This window comes from Triticum aestivum, chromosome 2B, assembly GCF_018294505.1.
Source record: "Triticum aestivum cultivar Chinese Spring chromosome 2B, IWGSC CS RefSeq v2.1, whole genome shotgun sequence".
Taxonomy (NCBI): domain Eukaryota; kingdom Viridiplantae; phylum Streptophyta; class Magnoliopsida; order Poales; family Poaceae; genus Triticum; species Triticum aestivum.
The window spans coordinates 28,817,565-28,840,050 of record NC_057798.1 but is presented as its reverse complement, the minus strand read 5'-3'; positions in this window follow the sequence as shown (position 1 = coordinate 28,840,050).

The following is a 22,486-nucleotide window of genomic DNA, read 5'->3' as shown; positions in this document are numbered from 1 at the left end:
GGACTTCAACCTCAGTCGGGTCCGTAACACTCTTAGGTTGCGGAGCTTCATCGGTAAAAGGATCTTCTACGACTGACGGAGTGTGGATATGCTCCAAGAACACATCACTGGGGATGGCTTCTCTCTTGGATCCTATCTTCGCCAGATCGTCAGCTGCTTGATTTTTCAGTCGGGGTATGTGGTGGAGCTCTAACCCTTCGAACTTCTTTTCGAGCTTCCTCACTGCATTGCAGTATCCAGTCATGGCTGGGCTTCTAACGTCCCACTCCTTCATCACCTGATTGACCACCTAATCTGAGTCGCCATAAACCATAAGACGACGGACGCCGAGTGAAATGGCCATGCGCAACCCATACAAGAGTGCTTCATATTCTGCTTCATTGTTGGAGGAATCAAAGTGGATCTGGAGCACATATCTGAGCTTGTCTCCTCGGGGGGAAACCAAAACAACCCCAGCACCAGAACCATTTAACATCTTAGAGCCATCAAAGAACATGGTCCAATGCTCCGAGTGAACTTGAGTCGGCTGCTGTTGCTCAATCCACTCGGCAAGGAAATCTGCTATAGCCTGGGACTTAATGGCTTTCTTTGCCTCGAATTTGACATCAAGGGGAAGGAGTTCAATCGCCCACTTAGCCACTCGACCAGTTGCATCTCTGTTGTGCAGAATCTCTGACAATGGTGCGTCGCTGACGACTGTAATGTCATGATCAGAGAAATAATGAGCAACCTTCTTCATGGTCATGTAGATCCCATATACGAGCTTCTGATAATGAGGATATCTTTGCTTCGATGGGGTCAAAACTTCAGAGAGATAATACACTGGGCGCTGAACTTTGAAGGCTTTCCCTTCTTCTTCCCGCTCGACCGTAAGTACTGTACTGACGACTTGTCCTGTGGCTGCAATATAAAGCAACAGAGGCTCTTTGCTGATTGGAGCAGCAAGCACCGGCTGGGTGGAGAGCAGAGTTTTTAACTCGGCAAACGCTGCATCAGCTTCTGGAGTCCACTCGAACTTGTCTGCCTTCTTCATCAGTCGGTAAAGGGGCAATGCCTTTTCACCGAGGCGAGAGATGAATCGACTTAAAGCGGCCAAGCATCCAGTAAGCTTCTGGACGTCGTGCACACGCACAGGGCGTTTCATTCGGAGTATGGTGCCAACTTTTTCTGGGTTAGCATCGATTCCTCGTTCTGAAACGAGAAAACCGAGTAACTTTCCGCCAGGTACTCCGAATGTGCACTTCGATGGATTGAGCTTGATATCATACCTTCTGAGATTGGCAAATGTTTCAGCTAGGTCAGTCAATAGGTCGGAACCCTTTCGCGACTTGACCATGATATCATCCATGTACGCTTCCACATTCCGACTGATTTGAGTGAGTAAACACTTTTGAATCATTCTCATGAACGTGGCTCCGGCATTCTTGAGGCCGAATGGCATGGTGATATAGCAGAAGCACCCGAATGGAGTGATGAAAGCTGTTTTGATTTCGTCAGGTCCATACAGACGGATCTGATGATACCCGGAATAAGCGTCTAAAAAAGACAATCTCTCGCACCCTGCGGTCGAGTCGACAATTTGGTCGATGCGAGGGAGAGGAAAATGATCTTTCGGGCAGGCCCGATTGATATGTTTGAAATCAATGCACATGCGAAGTGAGTTGTCCTTCTTGGGAACCATGACGACATTGGCGAGCCACTCGGAGTGGTATATCTCTCGGATGAACTCTGCTGCAAGGAGTCGAGCCACCTCCTCGCCAATGGCTTTTTTCTTCTGAACGGCGGACCGTCGAAGATGTTCTTTAACTGGTTTCGCTTTTGAGTCGACTCTAAGGCGATGCTCAGCCAGCCCCCTGGGAACACCCGGCATGTCAGCTGGCTTCCATGCGAAGATGTCCCAGTTCTCACGGAGGAACTGGATGAGCGCTTCTTCCTATTTAGAGTCGAGTGTTGTGGAAATATGGGTCGGAGCTGCATTGGGGTCAGTCGGGTGGATATGAACTGGCTTCGTCTCCCCAGACGACTGAAATGCTGACTCTGTGGCGGGCTTCTTGGCCCGCAGCAAATCACTCGGATCTGCATTCTTCTTGTATTCTTCCAGCTCTACCACTGTTATCTGGTCATCCGCAATCTTTGAGCCTTTCTGGAAACACTCTTCTGCCTTCTTCCGGCTGCCAGTGATGGTGATCACGCCTTTGGGGCCAGGCATCTTTAACTTGAGGTACACATAACATGGTCGAGCCATGAAGCGGGCATAGGCTGGTCTTCCCAAAATAGCGTGGTAGGCGCTTCGGAAATCCACGACTTCAAATGTCAGCTTCTCTTTGCGGAAATGCTTCGAGTCGCCGAACACTACATCCAGAGCTATTTGGCCGAGTGACTCAGCCTTTTTTCCCGGGATGACTCCGTGAAAACTCATGTTGCTGGAACTGAGCCTGGACATCGGAATGCCCATTCCCTTGAGCGTCTCTGCATACAGTATATTCAATCCACTGGCGCCATCCATCAATACCTTCGTCAGTCGAGTGCCTTCGACGACTGGGTCGACCACCAGCGCTTGCCTCCCAGGGGTGGCAATGTGAGTAGGGTGATCAGACTGGTCGAAAGTAATGGGAGTCTGCGACCATCTCAGATAGTTTGGTGTCGCCGGGGCGACCATATTGACCTCACGGTTGATCACTTTCTGTCGAATTTTGCTCTCTACATCAGCAAAAATCATCAGAGTGGAATTGACATGAGGGTACTCTCCATCACTGTCCTCCTTGTCCTCAGCCTTGTCCGATTCCTTCTCTTTGTCTTTCGGCTGTTTTCCCTGAAACTGCTGGATTAAGAGCCGGCACTGGCGAGTGGTATGCTTTGGGTAGATGAAGTTACCCTCTTCGTCTTTCTTCGTGTGGATATGACACGGTAGATCCATCACGTCATTACCTTCCTTATCTTTCACCTTCTTGGGGTTCCAAGATCCTTTGGGCTTCCCTTTGAATTTACCCTGAGTCACGGCCAGAGCCTCTCCAGGAGCAGCTGGCTCGGCCTTCCGCTTCTGCTTCCGACTGGAATTTCCTTTCTCCGACTGACTCGGCTTGTACTTGCCACTCCGGAGTCGGTCCTCTTCTTCGCCATTGGCGTACTTGGTGGCTATTTCCATCATCCGACTCAGGGTCATATCTCTAGCTCGACCAAACTTCAGGCTCAACTCTCTGTTCTTGACACCATCCTTGAAGGCACATACCGCTTGGTGGTCTGACACATTCTCTACAGTATGATGCAAAGTGATCCATCTCTGGATGTAATCTCTCAGTGTTTCACTCGACTTTTGTACGCAAACTTGCAGCTCTGTCAATCCGGCCGGTCGCTTGCAAGTTCCCTCGAACGTCCTGACGAACACTCGGGAAAGATCTTCCCAAGTGTAAATGCTGCTAGGAGCTAACTGATTCAACCACGCCTTGGCTGAACCCTCTAGCATAAGTGGCAAATGCTTCATGGCCACCTCATCATTACCGCCACCAATCTGAACAGCCACCCGGTAGTCTTCAAGCCAAGTTTCAGGCTTAGACTCTCCGGTGAACTTACTCACTCCAGTCGCCAACCTGAAGTTGGGGGGGTATCACTGCGGCTCTGATGGCTCTGCTAAAGCATTCTGAACTTGAAACGTGGACTCGGCTGCTTGTGGGCACATCTCTGTCATGGCCACCTCTATGAGCTCTGTTCCGGTCGATCAAACCTTGCACGATGATGGACCTCGCGTCAAAGCCTGGCCCTCTGGGGTCGACTGGAGCCCTCCGCCCAACACTAAGCTGGCGTCTGTCATCTTGCTGCCGATGGGCGTTAGACCCACTTCTCGGGGGAGGAGTGGGCACTCGACGCCTGTCATCACGATCAAATCGATCATCATAGTGGTCCCGCCGGCCTTCATGTCCCACTCGCCTCGGAGGCAACCTTGGGCTGTGAGCCGACTGAACAGTATTCGCAGCGACGGGTCGACTGTGAATCCTGTTGCGCGACTGAGACACGGCTGAATTCTGATCTCCTGCCGCCCGGAGCAAATCTCTGATCTGCATCAAGCCTCTTCCAGCCTCTGACTGAGAGGGCTAAATTGACTCCGCTATACGGGCTGCAGCTACCAAATTTTGAATCAGGGTTCGATATACCTGAGTCGGTTGCGGAAAGAGCCGACGTCGGCGGGAGTCGGGTGCTCGCTGACGCGCACGCTCGTCGAGTGCTCGCTGGAGGTTCTCCAGTCGAGTGCATTCAGCCAAGTTGGCCAAACGCGCCTCTTCTAGGGCACGTGCCTCAGGGGTTTCTCCTGCAATGGGAGTATGCAGGGCATCCATGTTCCGGCGGCGAAGTTCTTCCCTCTGCTGAGAAGTGAGCGGCTCGGGCTGATACTCTTCGTGGGCCTGAGCGGGATCGCCTCCATCGTCCATCCCGTCATTGCAGGGGAAACCGAGAGGGTTACGAGGCCCGTTGACCATCAGGACCTCCGCTGCTGGATCACTGCTATCGCACTCGGATGCAGTCTCTACGGAGCCAGTCGACAGGTCGAACAGGCAGTAGAGAGATTCGTCGGGCTCAATTGATGCGACTTGGGTGGTGGCCGATTGGCGAGCCACCGCATGCCTCACCCATCGCTGAAGTCTCGACCGACCAGAGCGCTTGCGCTGGCGGGAGACAGGGAGGGAAGACGTCACAGGAGTCGACCGGTATGGGGTCGACGGCTGCCACACCAGGACGCCGCGGACACACACCCGAAAGTGTGTCGCCCCGTGGACGGGGAGCGCGTCGATGTCGAGTGGTGCCTCCTGGAGCCAAGCGGAGTCGTCGGCGATGAAAGCGAGCGCGCCGAGACAGATCTCGCGGCCCTCGACCAGAGTTCCGCCGGAAACCATGATGAAGGCAATTGGACAAATTGCAACTCCTCCAAAAAGTCGCTAAGACACCTGCCCCATGGTGGGCGCCAATTGTCGTGGTTCTAAGTCTGACAGTAGAATGGGGGGTAGGTATGGAGAGGCAAGATCCTAGCTATGGAGTAGTTGTACACACGAGTGTTTAACGAGTTCAGGCCCTTCTCTGAGGAAGTAATAGCCCTACGTCTCGGAGCCCGGAGGCGGTCGACTGGTTTATGTGTATATGAGTTGCAGGGGTGCGAACCCTTCTACCAGTGGAGGGGGGTGGCTTATATAGAGGACGCCAGGACCCCAGCCAACCCACGTAGCAGAGGATTAAAGTACATTAAGGCCGGGCGTTACTGGTAATGCCCTACATAAAGTGTCATCATGACCATTAAGACTACTTAATTACAGACCGTTTGGATACAGAGTAGATCCTGAACTCCTGATGGTCGAGTGAGTCTTCATGGTCGAGTGTCTTTAGGTTCGTCGAGTGACTTCTAGCCGGTCGAGTGGAGTCTCTCTTGGTCGACTGGAAGGTAGCTTCGTCTAAGGATGTCCTTGGGTATGGTATCCTAGATAGGTCCATGACCCTACCCTAGGTACATAACATCATCAGGTCATACTGCGGGGTATATCCCCGACAGATCCCATGGGTTACCAATACTTGTACCAACATTGCTGGTTCCTTGATCATTTCCCATATTTGAGTCACCCTCATGCACAGAATATTTAACTAATAGATCTTTGAATGTTCTCTTCACTTTAGCAAGATATCTCGTTGCTTCACTTTCAAGTCCAGATTTCAAGCAAAACTCCAAGAATTTGAACTTATACCTTGGGTCGAGTATGACCGGAAGACAAATGGTCAAGTATGACAGCTTCCAGTACTTCATGAACTTTTCTTGCATTGCTTCAACCATAGATTTGATGATAATATCCTTATGTTTGGTCTCTCTTTGCAATGTTAGATGAATTTTTCAAAGTTCCTGGAAATACAAATGAGCCGTTGGATATAATTTACTGGACACCACCATAGTTGTGTCGAGGAAAACCTCTAACAAGCTGCGAACAGATTCCGTCGTTTCCCATTCAAAATTTGTAGGTTGGCATGTAAATGTGGTGTCCTGCAAATTCATAGTGGTGAATGCTCTCCTATACTTTAGGGCTGTTTTGATCATCAAATGCGTTGAATTCCACCATGTAACGACATCTAGAGATAGGTTCTTTTTGCAAGCAATGGAGTGGGGGAGCTTCTACCGAACTTGATGCTTTCCCGGATATTATCCACTGCCTTGCAAGTAATCTCCAACCCCTCTTGGACAATAAGGTTGATCACATGTGATGCACATCGACCGTGTAAAAGATCTACTTTACAGGGTAGAAAATTCTTTCGTAGCAAATTGGATTGATGTAGATATCTTTAGGGATGAAATCATGTCCGGTGCCGTGACAGATGTATTTACAGAAATTGTTTTGTTTCCCCCTCAAGTAGTTTGAGGTATATTGTTTGTACTACTTTGTTGATCAGCATGTGATGTATCTATGTAACCTATCACTCTTTAACACAGTAGGATTACTTGTTTCATTTTGTTCAAATACAATAGTGGGAAAGGGGCATATCCCATTTTAAGTTGAGATCAATTCGTGGATGCCCCTTATCGGCCTCCGCCTCCGGCTTGTCCCTCTTCATCCATTCTTGAATCATTCTTCTTGTGCCCTCTGCATCAGAGGTAGGCAATGGGGTGACAAACTCCATGGTTGGTTTCATACGAACAAGCAGTAGCTCCTCATAACACATGAGCCAAAGAAAGAATAGGGGTATGTTTGGTTGCCATCCACACTTCGCCACACTTGTGTGCCAAAAAGTGTGGCATACCACTGTTTTTGTGGTGGCCAAATTGATCGCTACACTTGTGGCAAAAGTTGGCTAGCAACTGAGTCTATGACAAGTGGTGTATATGTGACTAAACAAGTGTGGCATACCACAACTATGTCTGCAACCATACATTTGCCTCAATTTGCCACACTTGTGACATAAAAGTGTGGCAAAGTGTGGATGGCAATCAAACATGTCCTAGTTCTGCAAGTGTAGTTGGTAAGGAGAACTACACTTACAAATGTCATTGATTATGAACAAATGTTTTAGGTGCTTGCAATGTTTGGTGGCCAAATAACACCAAATGATCTCCATACAAACGAAATACAAATTCCGCTCAAACAGTGCACATATGTTTGAACACATTTTTTGTACATAGCTCATTGATGTCATTTAGCCACCATTTTTTGCAAGCATCTAAAATAGTTGCCATAAGAGTATCTACAATCGGACCTATACCCGCCCCAAATGTCCGGACGGATTGGCCGGTCAGTTTCGGGACGATTTTTGGCCACCCAACCGAGCTCTCCATAGTCGGCCCAAACGCCCGGACTGACCGACACTCCCCATACTGGACCCATATATGGTGTGGATATGAGGACGTATGGACATGCTCGGACATGGCTTCCATGTCAATAGGGCCCACGCGGAGATACAAAGAGACCGTTGGTCCGACGGGCGCCTCTTCCGCTCCATGCCGCGTGGCGCCGCTCCGGTGTGCTGCCTGAGGGAGGAGGCCGACTATTTAAGTTAGACGGCGGCAACCGAACCCCATACGCCCCATTTTCCCTTTCTTCTCTCCGCCATCGCCATTTGCAATCCACCCGTTGCACCATGCCAAGGCGCCGGATCACCACCTACGTCATGGTCACTTCGGAGCGTCGTTTGCAGCTGTTGGAGGAGATCCTTGCAAGGTGAGCTGCTCGTTTCGCTGCGGGCCTCCCTCCGATTTGGCCCGAGCCGGGGAGGGGGGAGAAGAAGGAGGATGAAGATGAGGAGGAGCAGGCGGGGAGGAGGAGGAGGTGGCGGCAGAGCCGGCTGCGGGCTTCGCCATGGCAGTCGCGCAGGTGGAGTACGAGGCTGCCCAAGCGATGGAAATGGCAGAGCATAGTGTCATCCTGGAGTCTATCCAGGATGATGTCTACATTGAGCCCAATCGGCGGTTCATCCGGCAAGAACGGACGGTGATGGCAGCATTGTGCATCGAACTGGACGCGGAGGCGGAAGGGGAGGAGGAGGCGGAGCCTCCACATGCGCAAGAGTTGTCACACTTGTCCGTCTATCCGGCATCGGCACGAAGACTCCGATGATGAGTAGTTTTGATACAAACATGGGTGATGTTGATGATACCGTGGGATCAGAAGGGCGAAATATCTACACTCCTAATTATTTTCAATTAAGTGAAGATGATGAGATGGACAAAGCGTTTCCTGTTGTTACATGTGTGAAAGTATTTCTTGATTTAGTTTCATAAGATAAGGAACATATTGATTTGTTTCTTAAGGAAACGGAAATGTTAACGCCCACACGTGTGGGCGTTTGCATCTCGCCCACACACGTGGATCCGCGTTCGTTCGCGAGCGCACGAATCTTGGCATGTTTCTAGTGTCACGTAGGACTGGCCTTGTGTGTGGGCGTTCACCCGGTCGCCCACACGGCCGTTTCACCACACGGGAGGGGCTGGTGTGTGGGCGTTCAGCAGTTTGCCCACACGCCACTTTCCACGCACGCACAAGGGCTAGTGTGTGGGCATTTGCCATCTCGCCCACACGCCCGTCTCCTCTCCACACCCAAGCTGCTAGTTGCCATATGTTTTGCAGCGCACATGGCAACTGCCCTAGTGTGCTTTATAAGCAGGTGTCAACTCTTTTTTGTGTTTTACAGGATACACGGCAACTGCTTAGTGTGCACGTAAGCAGATGACAACGCTCTCTTTACCTAGTTGACATGTGTTTTTCCATGATACATGGCAACTGCCCTAACGCGCACGTAAGCAGATGGCAACTCGTCCTTTTTACATGGCAACTGCCCTAGCATGCTTGTGAGCACATGACAACTCTCTCAACTGCCTAGTGTTAGTATGTGACAATTCCTAAAGTTTTGAAATCATGGCAACTACAGTAGACCAGACCATACATGGCAACTGCAGTTGAGCAACCATGGCAACTGCAGTTGTCCGAAATGGCAACCGTAGTTCAACGACATGGCAACTGCAGTTAAACGAACATGGACAAGGGTCTGGACATGACAACTGCGGGCGCGCGGTGACTGTCACGTGGCCTGCGGGACCACGAGGTACGAGGTCTGACATACGGGGCGTGTGGGCGTTATCTACTTCGCCCACACGCACGCGCGTGAGAGGGATCGGGAGGGGAAAAAAGGGTTGTGTGGGCATTACTTGTTTTGTCCACACGTAGGTATGTGAGCTGTTCCTCTTATACACCATACAAAATGTGTGGGCAGTCTCCCTAACGCCCACACGTGTGGCATTTATCGGTGTCCTAAGGAAAAGAAGCGACGTGAGCACTACTTCCAACCATTGAGCCATGCGTATCCAAGTAACAAAGATGTACGTGTGGCTGAGTATACGTGGGATTGTAGTTGGAGAGGTAGAGATTCAGTTCATTGGTTTGAAAGGAAAACGGTGCTTGGAGGATTCTTATTTATATTCCTGTCATGCAAGGAGAAGTACGGCCATGCATCATCTAGGACTAGGGCTGGGCATTCGGTTTATATGGTTAATACGGTTCGGTTTATTCGGTGTTTTATAATTTCGGTTTTGAAGAAATGAAAACCGAATTAATCACACAATATTTAGAAACCGAACCATATTAACCATAATATATCGGTTCGGTTTATTCGGTTAACCGAAAAACCAAAATACATGCACTCATCAGTATATATCACAAGAGCTAGCAACCTTAACATCAGTCAGTGCTTTATTCGGTCAAGCAAACTAGTGAACATAACTAAGTGTAAAATCACATGGGGCGTTACATGTATTATGTACGGAAGAATATGTGTGATGCGTGTAAACTAAGCAACTCATGCATTAATTGATACACTAATTGCTAGTATTCCATAAGCAAGCGCCGGGCATGCATACATACTCCTACGCGATATTGCATGGATAGAAATCTTAATAAGTTTTCAAACAAAAAAAAGAAATCTTAATAAGTACTTGCTAGAAGGATACGGCCATTGACTATGTTGCATGCAAACAATAGTAAAATAATCTAAACAAATTCAGTTAGCCATGCTAGTATGGCGTTACATAGGAGTACTAGTTAGATTGTGAGATTAGAAACTCATCTAGGGGCTGGCCCGACGTCTGCCACAACCAACAAGTATTTGTCAGAGGACGCGCCCCCGCTGAACTTTCGAAAACAAGGTATTGCATGGGGTATCGTACATATCGGTTTTTTCGGTGTATTCGGTTTTTGGGCACTGGAAACCGAACAAAAACCAAACACCGAACAACCTTAAAATTTCCCACCGAACAAAAAATCGAATCACCAAACTAATAGATAAATCGGTTAATATGGTTCGGTTCGGTTTGGTTTTTCGGTTTTCGGTTCAAAAGTGCCCACCCCTATCTAGGACTAGCAGTGCGTGGAGCTATCTTTCCTTGAAGACCATCGGCTAGGGCCCACCTCGAAGCAGACCCAGAGATGACGTACGCCAAATAAAAAGTAGCACTAGTTGTTTTTGTTTCATATCTTTATCTTTATCTTTGCCTAATTTTTTTTAATAATAAAGAAAATTGGGTTTCTGTCGTACGTTATGGAATTTGCCCATATAGTTTACATAATTTACCCACTTATATGCTTAGTCGGCCATTGCTTTTGGTTCAATAAGTTCTGATTCCCTAAACTAAACTAAGGGCTTGGCCAGCCCGGTTGGATGGACTCTCCCTCTTTCACCTAGAAGACCTAGGTTCGAACCTCCATCTCCCCCTTTTCTCTAGACAGACGCCCGATTGGGCTGGCCCAGAGCGGCCTCTAGCACTTATTTTTACATATGTTCTGTATTTTTTTTCTTTTGGCTTTATTTCGAAATACTATAAATATTTTAATCATAAAAATCACTTATATGCAGACTTTGAAAGAATGTTAATCATGCACTAAAGAAATTTTAAACATGTATACAAAAAATGTTTCCATTATATACAAAAAAGTACAGTTCGTATAGAAAAATAGCAATATAATTTTTCATTCTTTAATAAATGTTAATCATATATTAAAAAAGTGTCAAATGTGCATACAAAAAATGTTTTTTGATGTATAAGGAAAATGTATAGAAACATATATAATGTGGTGTGGAACAAAGTAGACATAAAAAAATATAAGTTTTCAAAAATAGTACATGTATTTGGACTATGTTAAACGTGTATATAAAAAATATTCCTGATGTATACAAAAAATGTAGGATATGTATAAAAACTAGACATAAAAAATAAATATGTTTTAAAAATGTTGACCATGAAATTGGAAAGTATTAAATGTGTATATATAAAATGTTTCTGATGTATAAAAAATGTACAATGTTGCTGATACAAGCTTTACGTAAATTGATTGTTTTTTATGGAGTTGTCTAATATGATTGCAACCAAATTAAGATTTGACTTGGATTACAAAAAAAGCACATATATAAAGGAGGCCAAAATAATGCTCTTATGCAAATGCTATCATTAAATAATAAAATATACTTTGCTATTTTCATCGTAACGCAAATATTTGTTGGGCACCAGCGAGGAGGAACGACAACAAATGCGTAAAGATATACCTGCAACTAGATATATATTTATATAGTCTAAATTGGAAACACGTTGAATACACTTCAAAAATCATCACGTCTTTATGTTTTTGCACAACATCACTTATCATGTTGTTTTTCATGTGGCATCGTGCACAATTTCAAGAGATTTGCTGATGTATCGAGAGTGTGTATGAGAGGTAATTTTTTGCTCCCATTGCAACGCACGGACATGTTTGCTAGTAAGATTTAATCAAGTCAGTCGTTGTGTTTTGATGGGTAAGTTTGTTTTCCCTTTGGGTTAGCTAGGAGTCTGGTTAGCGTGTTGGACAAACCATGTATGAGTCGGCTATGCTTGTATATTAGTACGGTCATTGTATAGTCAGGTTATATTTTATGAAATAGACATATATGTTTTCGAGGATAGACACCCGTATCAAGTTTTTGAGGTAGCTTTAGAAAACCTCTTTGTTGCGATTTCTGCGAGGAAATTGTTTTGCGCGTGAGGTGCCGTCGTTCGGATTGTTTCTCTCGTGCTCAGCCGCAAGGTTCAAACCCTCTAATTCGTGTACATCGCGTGCGCGGGCGAGAGGCTATTGCTGCTAGAGGTGGAGTACCGTGAAAGATCGGGCAGCAACAACAGGTCGGATCTCACCACAAGGTTCGGTCCTTATCAAGTTTTAACTTCTTTTATTAGGCAAATGAGTAGTTTTAACTATGTACATAGGTTGAATAATGGAGGACGGTCATCTAGTACAGCGGCGGCAGTGTTTGACGATTGTTATTTTTTAGCATGTGACTTTCCCATTACTAAATTTGAGCATTGTAATAGAGAAGCAAATAGAGTCGTACATGAACTTGCTAAGGTAGCTAGATTTTTTTTTCATCTTTGAACTGGTTTGAGGAGCCCTTGAGCAAAATTGTACCCCTTCCTCATAAACGATGTACTTGTTATTGAAAATGAATAAAGTTTCTATGTTCTTTTTAGAAAAACCATGTACATGGGTTTTAAGAGCATCTCCAGCCGCGCCCCCAACACGGCCTTCCTGAAGGAAATATGCCCTAGAGGCAATAATAAAGTTATTATTTATTTCCTTATTTCATGATAAATGTTTATTATTCATGCTAGAATTGTATTAACCGGAAACATAATACATGTGTGAATACATAGACAAACATAGTGTCACTAGTATGCCTCTACTTGACTAGCTCGTTTATCAAAGATGGTTATGTTTCCTAGCCGTGGACAAAAGAGTTGTCATTTGATTAATGGGATCACATCATTAGGAGAATGATGTGATTGACATGACCCATTCCGTTAGCCTAGCACTTGATCGTTTAGTATGTTGCTATTGCTTTCTTCATGACTTATATATGTTCCTGTAACTATGAGAATTATGCAACTCCCGTTTACCGGAGGAACACTTTGGGTGCTACCAAACGTCACAACGTAACTGGGTGATTATAAAGGAGTACTACAGGTGTCTCCGAAGGTACATGTTGAGTTGGCGTATTTCGAGATTAGGTTTTGTCACTCCGATTGTCAGAGAGGTATCTCTGGGCCCTCTCGGTAATGCACATCACTATAAGCCTTGCAAGCAATGTGACCAATGAGTTGGTTACGGGATGATGCATTACGTAACGAGTAAAGAGACTTGCCGGTAACGAGATTGAACTAGGTATTAGATACCGACGATCGAATCTCGGGCAATTAACATACCGATGACAAAGGGAACAAAGTATGTTGTTATGCGGTTTGACCGATAAAGATCTTCGTAGAATATGTAGGAGCCAATATGGGCATCCAGGTTCCGCTATTGGTTATTGACCAAGAATAGTTCAAGGTCATGTCTACATTGTTCTCGAACCGTAGGGTCTGCACGCTTAAGGTTTTGATGACAGTTATATTATGAGTTTATTAGTTTTGATGTACCAAAGGAGTTCGGAGTCCCGGATGAGATCGGGGACATGATGAGGAGTCTCGAAATGGTCGAGACGTAAAGATCGATATATTGGACGACTATATTCGGAGTTCGGAAAGGTTCCGAGTGATTCGGGTATTTTTCGGAGTACCGGAGAGTTACGGGAATTCGCCGGGGAGTATATGGGCCTTATTGGGCCATACGGGAATAGAGGAGAGAGGCCGAAAGGAAGGAGGCGCGCAGCCCCCCTCTAGTCCGAATTGGACAAGGGGTGCGGCCCCCCTTTCCTTCCTGCTCTCCCCCTCTTTCCCCCCTTCTCCTACTCCAACAAGGAAGGAGGGAGTCCTACTCCCGGTGGGAGTAGGACTCCCCTTGGCGCGCCCTCCTTGGCCGGCCGCCTCCTCTCCCCTGGCTCCTTTATATACGGGGGCAGGGGGGCACCCCATAGACACACAAGTTGATCTACGGATCGTTCCTTAGCCGTGTGCGGTGCCCCCCTCCACCATATTGCACCTCGGTCATATCGTCGCGGAGTTTAGGTGAAGCCCTGCGCCGGTAGAACATCATCATCGTCACCACGCCATCGTGCTGACGGAACTCATCCCCGAAGCTTTGCTGGATCGGAGCCCGGGGATCGTCATTGAGCTGAACGTGTGCTGAACTCGGAGGTGCCGTACGTTCGGTACTTGGATCGGTCGGATCGTGAAGACGTACGACTACATCAACCGCGTTGTGCTAACGCTTCCGCTTACGGTCTACGAGGGTACGTGGACAACACTCTCCCCTCTCGTTGCTATGCCATCACCATGATCTTGCGTGTGCGTAGGAATTTTTTTGAAATTACTACGTTCCCAACAGTGGCATCCGAGCCTAGGTTTTATGCGTTGATGTTATATGCATGAGTAGAACACAAGTGAGTTATGGGCGATACAAGTCATACTGCTTACCAGCATGTCATACTTTGGTTCAGCGGTATTGTGAGATGAAGCGGCCCGGACCGACATTACGCGTACGCTTACGCGAGACTGGTTTCACCGTTGCGAGCACTCGTGCTTAAAGGTGGCTGGCGGGTGTCTGTCTCTCTCACTTTAGCTGAATCGAGTGTGGCTATGCCCGGTCCTTGCGAAGGTTAAAACAGCACCAACTTGACGAACTATCGTTGTAGTTTTTATGCGTAGGTAAGAACGGTTCTTGCTAAAGCCCGTAGCAGCCACGTAAAATTTGCAACAACAAAGTAGAGGACGTATAACTTGTTTTTGCAGGGCATGTTGTGATGTGATATGGTCAAGACGTGATGCTATATTTTATTGTATGAGATGATCATGTTTTGTAACCGAAGTTATCGGCAACTAGCAGGAGCCATATGGTTGTCGCTTTATTCTATGAAATGCAAACGCCCTGTAATTGCTTTACTTTATCTCTAAGCGGTAGCGATAGTCGTAGAAGCAATAGATGGCGTAACGACAACGATGCTACAATGAAGATCAAGGTGTCGCACCGGTGACGATGGTGATCACGACGGTGCTTCGAAGATGGAGATCACAAGCACAAGATGATGATGGCCATATCATATCACTTATATTGATTGCATGTGATGTTTATCCTTTATGCATCTTATCTTGCTTTGATTGACGGTAGCATTTTAAGATGATCTCTCACTAATAATCAAGAAGTGTTCTCCCTGAGTATGCACCGTTGCGAAAGTTCTTCGTGCTGAGACACCACGTGATGATCGGGTGTGATAGGCTCTACGTTCAAATACAACGGGTGCAAAACAGTTGCACACGCGGAATACTCGGGTTAAACTTGACGAGCCTAGCATATACAGATATGGCCTCGGAACACGGAGACCGAAAGGTCGAGCGTGAATCATATAGTAGATATGATCAACATAATGATGTTCACCATTGAAACTACTCCATCTCACGTGATGATCGGACATGGTTTAGTTGATTTGGATCAAGTGATCACTTAGATGACTAGAGAGAGGTCTGTCTAAGTGGGAGTTCTTAAGTAATATGATTAATTGAACTTGAATTTATCATGAACTTAGTCCTGGTAGTATTTTGCAAATTGTGTTATAGATCAATAGCTCGCGTTGTTGCTTCCCTATGTTTTTGCTTCCCTATGTTTTTATATGTGTTCCTAGAGAAAACTATGTTGAAAAATGTTAGTAGCAATGATACGGACTTGGTCCGTGATCTGAGGTTTATCCTCATTGCTGCACAGAAGAATTATGTCCTTGATGCACCGCTAGGTGACATACCTATTGCAGGAGCAGATGTAGACGTTATGAATATTTGGCTAGCTCAATATGATGACTACTTGATAGTTTAGTGCACCATGCTTAACGGCTTAGAATCGGGACTTCAAAGATGTTTTGAACGTCATGGACCATATGAGATGTTCCAGGAATTGAAGTTAATATTTCAAGCAAATACCCGAGTTGAGAGATATGAAGTCTCCAACAAGTTCTATTGCTAAAAGATGGAGGCGAATCGCTCAACTAGTGAGCATGTGCTCAGATTGTCTGAGTACTTCAATCGCTTGAATCAAGTGGGAGTTAATCTTCCAGATAAGATAGTGATTGACAGAATTCTCTAGTCACCATCACCAAGTTAGTAGAACTTTGTGATGAACTATAATATGCAAGGGAGAACGGAAATGATTCCCAAGCTCTTCGTGATGCTGAAATCAACGAAGGTAGAAATCAAGAAAAACATCAAGTGTTGATGATTGACAAGACCACTAGTTTCAAGAAAAGGGCAAAGGGAAGAAAGGGAACTTCAAGAAGAACGGCAAGCAAGTTGCTGCTCAAGTGAAGAAGCCCAAATCTGGTCCTAAGCCTGAGACTAAGTGCTTCTACTGCAAAGGGACTGGTCACTGGAAGCGGAACTACCCCAAGTGATTGGCGGATAAGAAGGATGGCAAAGTGAACATAAGTATATTTGATATTGATGTGTACTTTATTAGTGTTTATAGCAATCCCTCAGTATTTGATACTAGTTCAGTTGCTAAGATTAGTAACTCGAAACGGGATTGCAGAATAAACAGAGACTAGTTAAGGGTGAAGTGACGATGTATGTTGGAAGTGGTTCCAAGATTGATATGATCATCATCGCACACTCCCTATACTTTCGGGATTAGTGTTAAACCTAAATAAATGTTATTTGGCATTTGCGTTGAGCATGAATATGATTTGATCATGTTTATTGCAATACGTTTATTCATTTAAAATCAGAGAATAATTGTTGTTCTGTTTACATGAATAAATCCTTCAAATGGTCATACACCCAATGAAAATAGTTTGTTGGATCTCGATCGTAGCGATACACATATTCATAATATTGATGCCAAAAGATACAAAGTTAATAATAATAGTGCAACTTATTTGTGACACTGCTGTTTGGGTCATATCGGTGTAAAGCGCATGAAGAAACTCCATAAAGATGGATTTTCGGAATCACTTGGTTATGAATCATTTGATGCTTGCGAACCGTGCCTTTTGGGCAAGATGACTAAAACTCCGTTCTCCGGAACAATGGAACAAGCTACTGACTTATTGGAAATAATACATACCGATGTATGCGATCCATTGAGTGTTGATGCTTGTGGCAAGTATCGTTATTTTCTGACCTTCACAAGATGATTTGAGCAGATATGGGTATATCTACTTGATGAAACATAAGTCTGAAATAATCGAAAGGTTCAAAGAATTTCAGAGTGAAGTGGAAAAATCATCGTACCAAGAAAATAAAGTTTCTGCGATCTGATCGCGGAGACGAATATTTGAGTTATGAGTTTGGTCTTCAATTAAAACAATATGGAATAGTTTCACAGCTCACGCCACCTGGAACACCACAACGTTATGGTGTGTTCGAACGTCGTAATCGCACTTTATTGGATATGGTGCGATCTATGATGTCTCTTATCGGTTTTACCACTATCGTTTTGGGGTTGTGCATTAGAGACAGCTGCATTCACGTTTAATAGGGCACCATCTAAATCCGTTGAGACGACACCGTATGAACTATGGTTTAGAAGTAAACCTAAGCTGTCGTTTCTTAAAGCTTGGAGTTGCGATGCTTATATGAAAAAAAGTTTTCAACCTGATAAGCTCGAACCCAAATCGGAGAAGTGCGACTTCATAGAATACCCAAAGATAACTATTGGGTACACCTTCTATCATAGATCCGAAGGCAAGTTATTCATTGCTAAGATGGATCCTTTCTAGAGAAGAAGTTTCTCTCGAAAGAAGTGAGTGGAGGAAAGTAGAACTTGATGAGGTATTTGTACCTTCTCCCTTATTGGAAAGTAGTTCATCACAGAAATCAGTTCCAGTGATTACTACACCAATTAGTGAGGAAGTTAATGATGATGATCATGAAACTTCAGATCAAGTTGCTGCCAAACCTTGTAGGTCTTCTAGAGTAAGATCCGCACCAGAGTGGTACGGTAATCATGTTCTGGAAGTCATGTTACTAGACCATGATGAACCTATGAACTATGAGGAAGCGATGATGAGCCCAGATTCCACGAAATGGCTTGAGGCCATAAAATCTGAGATATGATCCATGTATGAGAACAAAGTATGGACTTTGATTGACTTGCTCGATGATCAGCAAGCCATGTTAAATAAATGGATCTTCAAGAGGAAGACGGACATTGATAGTAGTGTTACTATCTACTAAGCTCGACTTGTTGCGAAATGTTTTCAACAAGTTCAAGGTGTTGAATACGATGAGATTTTCTCACTCGTATCGAAGCTTAAGTCTGTCTGAATCATGTTAGCAATTGCCACATTTTATGAAATCTGGCAAATAGATGTCAAGACTGCATTCCTTAATGGATTTATTAAAGAAGAGTTGTATATGATGCAACCAGAAAGTTTTTGTCAATCCTAAAGATGCTAACAAAGTGTGCAAGCTCCAGCAATCCATCAATGGACTGGTGCAAGCATCTCGGAGTTGGAATATACGTTTTGATGAGTTGATCAAAGCATATGGTTTTATACAGACTTTTGAAGAAGCCTGTATTTACAAGAAAGTGAGTGGGAGCTCTGTAGCATTTCTAATATTATATGTGGATGACATATTGTTAATTGGAAATGATATGGAAATTTTGGATAGCATGAAAGGATACTTGAATAAGAGTTTTTCAAAGCAAGACCTCGGTGAAGCTGCTTACACATTGAGCATCAAGATCTATATAGATAGATCAAGACGCTTAATAAGATTTTTCAATGAGTACATACCTTGATAAACTTTTGAAATAGTTCAAAATGGAATAGTCAAAGAAGGAGTTCTTGCCTGTGTTACAAGGTGTGAAGTTGAGTAAGACTCAAGACCCGACCATTGCAGAAAATAGAAAGAGAATGAAAAGTCATTCCCTATGCCTCAGTCATAGGTTCTATGAAGTATGCTATGCTGTGAACCAGACCTATTGTATACCTTGCTCTGTGTTATGGCAAAGGAATATAATTTTGATCTAATAAGTAGATCACTGTACATGGGTCAAGAATATCCTTAGTGAGAACTAAGGAGACGTTTCTCGATTATGGAGGTGATAAAAGAGCCCGTCGTAAAAGTTACAACGATGCAAGCTTTTACACCAATCCAGATGACTCTAAGTCTCAATCTGGATACATATTGAAAGTGGGAGCAATTAGCTAGAGTAGCTCCGTGCAGAGCATTGTGGACATAGAATATTTGCGAAATACATACGGCTCTGAATATGACAGACCCGTTGACTAAGCTTCTCTCACGAGCAAAACATGATCATACCTTAAACCCTTTGGGTGTTGATCACATGATGATGTGAACTATGGGTATTAATCACATGCAGATGTGAATATTGGTGTTAAATCACATAGTGATGTGAACTAGATTATTGACTCTAGTGCAAGTGGGAGACTGAAGGAAATATGCCCTAGAGGCAATAATAAAGTTATTATTTATTTCCTTATTTCATGATAAATGTTTATTATTCATGCTAGAATTGTATTAACCGGAAACATAATACATGTGTGAATACATAGACAAACATAGTGTCACTAGTATGCCTCTACTTGACTAGCTCGTTTATCAAAGATGGTTATGTTTCCTAGCCATGGACAAAAGAGTTGTCATTTGATTAATGGGATCACATCATTAGGAGAATGATGTGATTGACATGACCCATTCCGTTAGTCTAGCACTTGATCGTTTAGTATGTTGCTATTGCTTTCTTCATGACTTATACATGTTCCTGTAACTATGAGAATTATGCAACTCCCGTTTACCGGAGGAACACTTTGGGTGCTACCAAACGTCACAACGTAACTGGGTGATTATAAAGGAGTACTACAGGTGTCTCCGAAGGTACATGTTGAGTTGGCGTATTTCGAGATTAGGTTTTGTCACTCCGATTGTCAGAGAGGTATCTCTGGGCCCTCTCGGTAATGCACATCACTATAAGCCTTGCAAGCAATGTGACCAATGAGTTGGTTACGGGATGATGCATTACGTAACGAGTAAAGAGACTTGCCGGTAACGAGATTGAACTAGGTATTAGATACCGACGATCGAATCTCGGGCAATTAACATACCGATGACAAAGGGAACAAAGTATGTTGTTATGCGGTTTGACTGATAAAGATCTTCGTAGAATATGTAGGAGCCAATATGGGCATCCAGGTTCCGCTATTGGTTATTGACCAAGAATAGTTCTAGGTCATGTCTACATTGTTCTCGAACCCGTAGGGTCCGCACGCTTAAGGTTTTGATGACAGTTATATTATGAGTTTATGAGTTTTGATGTACCGAAGGAGTTCGGAGTCCCGGATGAGACCGGGGACATGACGAGGAGTCTCGAAATGGTCGAGACGTAAAGATCGATATATTGGACGACTATATTCGGAGTTCGGAAAGGTTCCGAGTGATTCGGGTATTTTTCGAAGTACTGGAGAGTTACGGGAATTCGCCGGGGAGTATATGGGCCTTATTGGGCCATACGGGAATAGAGGAGAGAGGCCGAAAGGAAGGAGGCGCGCAGCCCCCCTCTAGTCCGAATTGGACAAGGGGTGCGGCCCCCCTTTCCTTCCTCCTCTCCCCCTCTTCCCCCCCTTCTCCTACTCCAACAAGGAAGGAGGGAGTCCTACTCCCGGTGGGAGTAGGACTCCCCTTGGCGCGCCCTCCTTGGCCGGCCGCCTCCTCCCCCCTGGCTCCTTTATATACGGGGGCAGGGGGACACCCCATAGACACACAAGTTGATCTACGGATTGTTCCTTAGCCGTGTGCGGTGCCCCCCTCCACCATATTCCACCTCGGTCATATCGTCGCGGAGTTTAGGTGAAGCCCTGCGCCGGTAGAACATCATCATCGTCACCACGCCGTCGTGCTGACGGAACTCATTCCCGAAGCTTTGCTGGATCGGAGCCCGGGGATCGTCATCGAGCTGAACGTGTGCTGAACACAGAGGTGCCGTACGTTCGGTACTTGGATCGGTCGGATCGTGAAGACGTACGACTACATCAACCGCGTTGTGCTAACGCTTCCGCTTACGGTCTACGAGGGTACGTGGACAACACTCTCCCCTCTCGTTGCTATGCCATCACCATGATCTTGCGTGTGCGTAGGAATTTTTTTTAAAATTACTACGTTCCCCAACACTTCCTAGGCGATTTTTTTGTGCCGGCGTTGAAAAAGGCCCAGTCGCACCCCCAGGGCCCATTTTTCGCCGGCTTGGACCGAAATCAGCGCCGGCGGACCCAGGCCGAATCCGGCGCGCTGGGGGCGCCCGGGGGCGCCGGCACGAGCGGTTTTGGCGCGAAAGAGCCACGGGCCCGCCGAGTCAGCGAGACGCCGCTTCGTCGCCCTCACCGCCTCGGTTCCCGCGAGAATCAATGCCAAGGCTGTCGTGCTGCCGCGCCAGTCAGCCTCCATTGATGGCTCACGGGTGGCGCAGTGAAAACGCCGCTGACGCGCGTCCCGCTCGCTCCCGCCACGCGTCCTCCCGCATGCCGCCTCCCCGCCACCCCGCTTCGGCTATAAAAGACGCCCACTCCCCGCTGGTGAGCGCCACAACCTTCCCCTGTCCCTCTCGCGAAAAACCTTCTCCCCGCCGACGAGCAAAGCAAAGATGGCCGAGAGGTTCCCAGGCGACGGCGCAGTGGCGAACGGCTTCGGCCGCCGACACCTCCAAGAGCCGGAGGCGCGCCTCCTCTACGAGGCCGAGTACCTGGCGCCCCCTGACATGCGCGTGCCGGGGGCATGGAGGCTGAGCACCGGCGGCGTCCCGATACCGCCGGTACCCGAAGGGGCGGAACGATGGGCAAAGATCGTCCGCATCCGCCCCTCCCTGACGGAGGAGCAGCGAAACCAGCCGAGGTACGCGCCCGACAGCGAAACGTTGAGGACGATGTACTTCCAGCGCCGCCGCGAGGAGCAGATCGCCTCCGTCAACGACATCATTCCCCGCAGCCGCCTCAACGCCGAAGGATGGCGCGAGTGGTGGGGCATCCCCGGCCGCACCCTCGACGCCGTCCTCGGCCACATCGAGACCGGCAACGTGCCGCGGCTGGAGTACCCGACGCGGCCGTCCTTCTCTCGCCGCCGCGGCAGTTCCTGGATGCCGCGGCGAATGGAGCCGGGGTCGTCCTCGTCGTCGGGCTCCGGCTCGCCGGCCCTCCACCCCGTCAGGCCTGAGCCGGAGGGGACATCGCTCGGGCGTCGCGCTCGCAGCGGCACCCTCGTTATCAACGAGCCCTCACCGCCTGCGACGGTACCGGTGAGGCGCTCCCTACGCCTGGTCCGGGCGAAGCCCGGGCCGGGCTTTCTCCCCGTGAAGCCGGAGCACGTCGACATGGTGGCCCCCGACGACAAGTCCGCCCTCAAATGTGCGAAGTAGGACTACGCCCGCAAGCAGGTGCGCCGCCAGCGCCGGGCGTACCCGAAGCAACAGGCCCGTCGCCGCGCCGAGGAGGGCGGCGTTATCGTCATCGACAGCGACGAGGAGGGCGAGGCCGGGCCGTCAAGCGCCCGCCACGTGTCGGCGACCCCGGCAAG